The following is a 6,000-nucleotide window of genomic DNA, read 5'->3' as shown; positions in this document are numbered from 1 at the left end:
AGCTGTGATCTTTAGGTTTATTAGACATTTGGCTACCATGTTTGTTTGTTTCTGCTTGTTGTGTAGTATCTATTCTACTGAGCAACTTCTTTATTTTTTAGCCAGTTTCAAGTGGTACTTATCGTTTTATAATTTAGTTGGAGTTACGAAACTGCTAGACTGCCTTTACAACTTTTTCATTATTTATCTTGAGCTTCTATAACTCTTTTTCTACCATATGAATTTCATCATTTTTTCTAGTTCTATTAAAAAATCCTCTGGTAGTTTTTAGTGGTATTGAACTTAAGCTAATTTAGGTAATATTGTAATTTTATTGTATTGAGATGACCTACCCAGGAGCAATTAACACTTTCCCAATTATTTAAGTCTTTGTTTCTGTAAAGTGTTTTGTTGTTTTGTTCATATGATTCTGGATGTGTGTTGGTAGACTCCTAAATAGTGAGTGTATTCTGTAGTTATTTTGAGTGAAATTTCTTTTATCTCTTCTGAGTTTCTATAAACAGAAATGCCAATGATTTACACCGACGTATTCTTTACCTTACCTCTTTTCTGAAGTTATTATTGCAATAAATTCTTAATGAACTCCATTAGATTTTCTAAGTAGACCATTATATAATGGAAAAGAACAATAGTTGTGTTTCTTCTTTGCCAATTTTTTCCTTCAATTTCTTTTTCTTGTCCTATCTCTACAGCTCACATTTCAGTCAATCAGTTGATAAACATTTTTCGGTTCTTTCTATGAGCCAGTCAGACACTGTGGAAAGCACTGGGGATACAAAGAAAGACCAAAAAGAAAAAAAAAGGAAAAGAAAAAAGGCTGGCAAAGAGCCCACATTTTAGCACCAAATCAAATAATTGCAATGATAATGAACAACTTTGTTTTACCCCTGATTTTATTGAAAAAAATCTACTTTCCTCCATTACAACTTATATTTGTTCTTGGTTTTATATTTCCCCTTAAAAATGGGTATTTCTTTTGCATCCCATATGTAGGATGTTGTCTCCTTGTCATTTTCTTTGAAAAAAAATTCTGTTATTGCTGTGATTTTTGACCATCCAATTTTTGTTATTTAATTATGTTGTGGAATCATGTCAAAACTGTCATTCATGCACCAAAGCCTCATGCTTTGGATGAGGTCAAGGTAAGGATTACAAATGCAGTCACTTAAACAGCAGCTGATGAAAGTTTTTACAAAGTTCTAAAAATGATGAGGTGTTGGTTTAGCATAAGACAGTGATTATGTTTAAGTTTAATAAGAAACATATGATATTTTAAAAAATTAACCTTTGAAATGTGTTTTCTTCAAAGTTTGTAGCATTTATACTTCTGAAGTTATTGAAGGGTAAGATTGTATTAAGATTTTTGAATTGCTGTGTACTCTAGAACTGGATGCCCTATCGCATAGACTTTGGGGGATAAACAGAAACAAAAATAAATACATCACAAGTGTGAAAGTTCTTTTCTCTTTCTTGCTGCTATAACACTGATATTTTGTAATTCTGAAAGATCCTTGATTTCATTAGTGCAGATTTTCCCTCCATCTCCATATATGTAAATTCTTCAACACATTCTTATCCTGATTATTGGTCATTTTTCCCCTTGAGAAGCTGCCCCACGTGGCTTCCTTTTATTATTTTGTTATCTTGTGAGTAATTTGTGAAATGATCAAAATGATCCCCAGTCCTGCGACCACAAGGAGCCATAATTTAATCCCGTTTGAGTATTCCCTCCATTAACTTAATTGTTGTTTTAATTCTGATCTTTGAGTATCACTGTCAAAAAGCCAGCTGCGTGGTGAGAAGCCTTTTTGAATTTGGCTAGGTCAGGAATGGAAGAACTGAGTATATATGTATATTTAAGATGAGATGGATAGAATACTTTTTAGGAATAAAAAAGTCCAGGAAACATTAGTTGAAATAGGGAAACCCAAATACATTCTGGGTAAAGGGAAAGGAGTCTCTTGAATAGACTAGTAAATCCTCTGCCAAATAGATTCTTCTCTATGAGGTAGATTCCATCCTTTGTAAGAATTCATAAACTAGAATGTACTCAAGTCAGATTAAATCATGGCTCCTAGTGGTCACAGGACTGAGGATCATTTTGATCATTTCACAAATTACTCACAAGATAACAAAATATCACAAGGGAAGCATTTAGAGCAGCTTCTCCAGGAGAAAGGACCAATAGTCAGGAGGAGAATGTGTTGAGGAACTTACACAAATGGTGGCAGAGGAAATACCCACACTAATGAAATCAGGGAGCTTTCTAATTAGCAAAATGTCAGTTGTAGCAGGAAGAAGAGGAAAGGAACCCTCAAACTTGTATCAGAAAACAGAAAACAAAAATTCTGTTCTGCCACATCATCTTCTTTTCATTTTCTGAATCTTCCTCCCAAAACTTGACCTTTCCTGGTAACAGAAGGCAAGTAACACAAACTTAATTATTTGATTTTCTACATAAGACTCCACAATAACTAGGGATATATTACAAGAGGGATTTTTTAAAATGACCATTATAATTTTTCTAATTTAATCTGGGTGCTCTTTTTAAGTATGGATGGGTTGGGGCAGCCAGGTTTCACAGTGGACAGCTTACCAGAACTGGAGTCAGCAAGATATGGGTTCAAATTCGGTCTAACACTCTTCCTATCTGTGGGGCCCTGGGCAAATCACTTAACCCTGATTGTATTCCTCACTCCCTCACCAAAAAAGAGTGAATCCCATTCACATCCTTCTGTCCTTTGTATGTCTTTCTATACATCCCTTTTTAGAGTGCCCAGCCAGTATATTTGGGACCTTCTTCTTTTCTTTTTTTCTTTAAAGTATGGCACTTGGAATACCAATAGCTCAATTTTGCTACATGAATAAGTTACATCCTTTTTCAAATCCCCTATGTCTTTGTTAATATCTTTTCTACTACTATATTTAAACCATCACCAGAAACATGCTGCAACCTGGTTATTCATTTCTTTCAGTTGCTCCTTAGGTCACCTCCAATTATCATCCTTCTGAGGTTATCATATTCCAAGCCCTCATCACATCTCACACCACTGAGACTCTTGTAATAGCCTCTTAATCGGCCTTCCTATTTTTGATTCTCTCCCCACTCCAATCCAACCTTCACATAGCTGCCAAAGTAACCTTCCCAAGGCACAGGTCTAAGCATGTTATTCCCCTGCTCAAATATCTTCAGTACCTTCCTAATGCTTGGAGAAGAAAATACATCTTCCTCAACCTGGTACATAAGCCCTCCCTCTCTCACATACCTTTACAATATGATTCTATATTATTCTCTTTCATATTCATCATGTTTTGGCCAAAATGATCCACTGGGAATTCATTGAATTTAGAATCCTAATCCCTGTTCTTGATAAAATTACATACACTAACCCTCTCCTTTACAAGATTATTTATATTCTTTTCTTCTTAAATTTTGAGTTTTAAATTCTTTCCCTATCTTTCATCCACTCCCTCACCCACTGAGAAGACAGACATTATGTTATCAATTATATATGTGAAATTATGCATAACATTTTTCCTTACTAGCCATTTTTCAAAAAAGAAAAAGAAAGTGAGAAATTCTACTTCAATTTGAACTCAGAGTTTAGTTCTGAAGATGGACAACATTTTTTTTTTTCTCATCATGAGTCCTTTGGAATTGTCTTGGATCATTCTATTACTCAGACTAGCCAAGTCTTTCACAATTGATCATTATTGCAATATTGTTTTTTCACAGTTGATCATTATTGCAATATTGTTATTATGGTGCACAATGTTCTCCCAGGTCTCATTTCACTTTGCCTCAGTTCATGTAAGTCTTGACATGTTTTTTCCCCTCCGCCCATCATTTCTTATAACACAATAGTATTTCACGTCACTTCTATGTCACAACTTCATTCATTCCCCAGTTGATGAGGAGCCTCTCACTTCCCATTCTTTGCCGCCACAAAAAGGACAGCTACAAATCTTGTACATATGGGTCCTTTTTCTCTTTCTTTGATCTCACTGGGCTACAGACCTAATAGTGCTTTACCTGAGTCAAGGGGCATTCATAATCCTTTGGGCATAGTTCCAAATTGTTTTCCAGAATGCTTGGACCAGTTCATCACTCCACAAACAGTTCCTTAATATACCTATTTTTTCCTCATCCTTTCAGTATTGTCATTTCTGATAAATGTGAGATGGTATTGCAGAGTTTCAAAAATTATCATCATTTTACTACGTGATATAGAGCACTTTTCCACATGACTTTATATAGCTTTGATTTCTTCTTCTGAAAACTGACTCTCCCATATCCTTTGACCATTTATCAATTGGGGAATAGTTTTTGTTTTTTTTTAAAGCAAATTTGAATATTCATATTGGAGAAATGGGATCTTTCTCGGAGAAATTTGCTGTAATTTTTTTATATTACTTCATTGTCTATGATACATTTTATCAAAATATAGTTCCCCTGATTCATTTGTTTAATTAAGTCAATTTTTCTTTTGCTTTGTCTGATGTCATAATAGATTCCTCTGCCTTTTTAACTTCAGCTGAAGCATATTCGATCCCACTCTGACCCTTTAACTCAGTGGATTTCTGTTTCAAGTGTGTCTCTTGCCAACAACATATTTTTTTTGGATTCTGGTTTCTAATTTATTCTTCAATCTGCTTCTGTTTGATGGGTGAGCGCATTGCATTCACATTTACAGTTTATGATTGTCATGCATTTCCCGCCATCCCATTATCTTTTGTTTTTCCTCTCTTTCTTTTTGTCTGTCACTCCTCAAAAGTCTGTTTTGCTTCTAAGAACCCCCTCCCTTAATCCACCCTTTGTCATCTTCCTTCCTTCTCTTATCCCCTTCCTTTTCCTTTTCTAGTTCCCTATTGGGTGAGTTACATTTTTATACACAATTGAAGCATATCCTCTCTTGGAGCTAATTTTCTGATAAAAGTGAGGTTCAAGCATTGCCTGCTACTTCCCCATGTTTACCTCCACTGTAAAACTCTTCCTTGTGCCCTCTTTTATGGGGGAAAATTTTCGTTATTCCACCTCTCCCTTCCCCTTCTTTCAGTGCATCCCTTTTTCTCATTCCCCTTCCACCTTTTTTAGACCATTCCATCCTAACAATGACAACATTTTATGAGTTTCATGTATCTTCCCAATCAGAAATGTAAACAGTTCAACTTTTTTGAATCCCTTCTGATTACTCTTTAACGTTTATCTTATTCTTCTCTCATGCTGAATGACACATTTTCTATTCACTTCTGGTCTTTTCATGAGGAATGCTGGAAAGTCCTCTGTTTCATTAAATATCTACTCCCCCCCCTAAAGGATTACACTCCATTTTGCTGGGTAGATTATTTTTGGTTGTAATCCAGATTTCTTTTTCCTAAATATTATATTCCAAGCCCTCCACAATTTATTCTTTGGGGCTTCCCAGGTGGTGTGATCCTGGGAGAGGGGTGGTCCCTGCTCCCCTGGTCTGAGCTCTGGTCTTTAGGGCCCCTGCTCCCCTGAAGCTACACCCACCGGCCCTTCTTTTTGCTTTAGTACTGTGCCCGGGCTCCCGCTCCCCTGGGCTGCCCCCCAGTGTATCTCTCCTCCCTAGGACTGCTCCCAGTATGGGCTATAGGGTTGTCAGTCAGTATCAGCTATATTCAGTGCCATCAAAGGATGCCTCTAGTCTCTTTCTTACCAGTCGTCCTACACCATCACTGTCTTGGTCTTAGAGCTCTGAAGCTGCTGCTGAGACCGCTGTGGCTCACAGCTACACGTGTAGCTCTGGACAGACTTCTACTAGGTGTCCAGTCTGGTGTCACAAATTTCTCCTTCCTCCCTCTTGTTTTCTTTTCTTTTTTTTTTTTTATAACTTTTTATTGACAGCTGTTTTCTAAGACCGAAGAAATATTGTACTCTGAGTTTTTGTCAGCTTTGCGACTCCAGAATTTGATTTGAGGCATTATCTTACATTTTTTGGAAGGAAATGCTGGGAATGGTCATTGGCTGCCTGCCCC

Source organism: Sarcophilus harrisii, chromosome 6, assembly GCF_902635505.1.
Source record: "Sarcophilus harrisii chromosome 6, mSarHar1.11, whole genome shotgun sequence".
Classification (NCBI taxonomy): Eukaryota; Metazoa; Chordata; class Mammalia; order Dasyuromorphia; family Dasyuridae; genus Sarcophilus; species Sarcophilus harrisii.
Note: the sequence above shows the minus strand (reverse complement) of the source record.